Raw genomic sequence first — 3,028 nt, forward strand, 5'->3', positions numbered from 1 at the left:
TTTCTTATTTAATATTTCATACACCACATATTTATACTATGCCCAGCTGGCTGTGCATTGTGCTTCTGGCATGCCAGAGTGTCCCTTATTTGATAGTTAAAAAGTTGGCAACACCAGTTGAATGTAATATGCCAACATGGCTAATGCTAGCATGACTAGATGTAACCCTGCTCTTTTAAGATCATCATAGCATATTAAAATATTACAGCAGTACTACCTAGCTACCATTTTTAGTATGCTAATGTGAAATTCCCAAATAAAGCTTGAAGTAGCTCAAACTGTAAGAACCAGCACTGAGCCCTGTTACATTTATATACAGTGTTAAAGTAATGGTTACAATCTACAGCCTTTAAACTTGTGGTAGTTTGAGTTAAAAGACCAGAGACAGGGTGATTACAACGATAGCTGTCACTTCTGACACTCCTTATATTGCTGGCATCGAGCAAGACAAAGAGTAGAGATGACACTATTAATTTAAGTACATTTGTTTTAATAACACAAGAGCACACATTCATATTCATGAAGGACCATGTTCACCTAATCTCAGCCTCTCTAAAACAGTAAGTTGAATCTTATCAGTGAATGTCCAGTATATTGCAGTGAATAGCATTTAATTTCATGGAGTATGCACTGTCACCAAAACTGCTTAGAGTCAGTTCAACCTCCTGATCAGCATCAAACATGTACCCTCAGTCCGGACTTGCCTGATTTCTCCTTTCTTCCCTCAGACACACTCTCCAGATCTGGAAGAGAACCCTGTGTTCCCCAGTACTTACCATAACTCTTTTGTGTGAAAATAAACTCTGAAACCTTTGTGTCTTTGTTGGTTCTGCATTTAGGTTCACTCTTGTTATCAACCTCATGGCCTTTTTTGACAATATCACAGTGAAAACATGCTGTAAATATAGAAATCTGTGAAAACATGGCTAATCCAGCTGATTTAAAACTAAAACTTTAAAGATAACCTGCTTCTGACAGTTTTAGTTTTTATTTTTTGAACTGTAGACTCTGTGCCATTTAAGGGCTTGAGAGTGAAGGTTAAATATAAAAACAGAATTCAAACACAGGCTTAATCTATGTGCAAATTTGATATGAGGTCAGAAAGTAAAATGTAGGTGTCCTTTTTTTAAGATTCCATAGCCTATTAACACTTACAGAAAATCTAGAAATCTACCAGGATATCTGGTCTACTGTCTAAATGACTGTGCTGCAAACTGACAAACTAATAATGAACTTGAATGTGAACAAATTACTGATCTTAATGTTTTTACATCTTCAATGCACTGAAACACTGAAAGTACTATGGGCATTTCTCCTGTGTAAACTCATAACCAATCACTGATCCCTACCCCTGCTCTGATGTGAAACTCTGCAACATGTTAATGCTATCCCAGTTTGGCTGTATTTGATGCATCTGTATAGATTTGGACTTAATTATAGTACAGATCAGTATATATCTGTACTGTATGTGAATTTTAAAAAATCCTTGTTCTTCCAGCAAGGTATAAGAAAGTCTTGTCTTGGATGATCTTGTCCATGTCAATTGACCCAGTAGCTGATTTTGGTTTCTAATGGCATTTTCTCCAAATTCTACCTGTAACACAGCTGCTGGAGTTGTTTTAAGCGCAGCCTCTTAAACTGTACTTCACCAAAACCACGGAATGAAGTGCAAACTGTGTGTCACATTGTCACAGGACTGCATTAATTTGGTGATTTAAAAAAATGTATAAAATGTTGTAATACTTGATTCAGATCTGCTGTTGACTTTCTATTACACCTCTGGAAAGAACACACACTAAAAATATCTTTTTAATCAATCAAATGAATTTCATGTTAATCTGCAACAGACTGAAGCTATTTCCACATCTCCTTTATTGGGCTGTGGGACAGTTGGTCAGTCTCAACTACAGACCTGGGCCATTTCAAATTGCCTAGTTTTTGAGTTTTCGTCATAGGGCTTGGCCAACCCACCTCAAAAGTGGTGAGAATAACCGTCAGACCATCATGGCGATTCAGTGTGAACATTGTGAGTTTACATAGAACGGCCCACCTCGGTGATGTTAAATTACAAAGCTTTTGAAGTTTCGTGAAAAGGTGTGGTCATGGCTGCACGTTTAGCTTGACCATTCGACAATCTCTCCCAAGCTTCACAGGCATGATGAGAGTCGAGCCCTGAACAGATTGATGTGCCATTTGGCTGCAATAGTTAGAGCACCTCCAGGTGGGAAGAGGAAAGACAGTATGTTATAATCATTATTGATCTAGATTACATTTTAACTGGTGGTTCCAACCATGTTATGCATCAGTTGGTCATTTGGTCAAATGGTATTCTCCATCGCCACCTAGTGGGCATAGGATGTGTTCAGCAATGCTCAAACATCACTGATAGTAGTAGCAGTAGTATCAAATACAACACAAATTAATGCATTATTGCCATTAATACATCTACAAACAAAATAAAGGAATCATTTCTGTCAGTGTAAACACATTTAACTACACATAATCCCTGAGATATCTTATAAGTATTAGAAAAAGATGTTTCAAAAGTACGTCTCCAGTGTTTCTTCATGGAAAATGCATAAAATTACAAAGTTCTACTAGCTCATTGCCCAGACTGACCTGTCTTTATAAAACATAAAGTTTTTGTTCTTTTTTAACTCTAAAAACAAAAACTCTCTCTTCTTGCTCTCTATCTTTCTTTCAACAAACTGTGAGTTGCTTCAAAAAAAATCAAAACAAAAGACTCCCAGAAATTTCTGTACTAGATAGTGGAAAAACTGGAGGGTTTTTTTTGTGTCGTTTAATTTTTTAACTATTACTTAACTACTTTGGAGTAGTATGAATGCCAGCTGGTGAACTCTTCAGTTAGTACAAAATCTGTAAAACCTAAAGTTAAAAACCTATGCACTTCATCCTTCTTCTTTTTTTCAGAAACCTTAGGCTGGACTACATAGGAATCTTTCCTCGGTCGATTCTGGCCCCCAACCTTACGTTTGACACCACTGTTCTAGAACAGTTGCGTGAGCAA

The sequence above is a fragment of the Oreochromis niloticus genome, linkage group LG17, assembly GCF_001858045.2.
Source record: "Oreochromis niloticus isolate F11D_XX linkage group LG17, O_niloticus_UMD_NMBU, whole genome shotgun sequence".
In the NCBI taxonomy this organism is placed as follows: Eukaryota; Metazoa; Chordata; class Actinopteri; order Cichliformes; family Cichlidae; genus Oreochromis; species Oreochromis niloticus.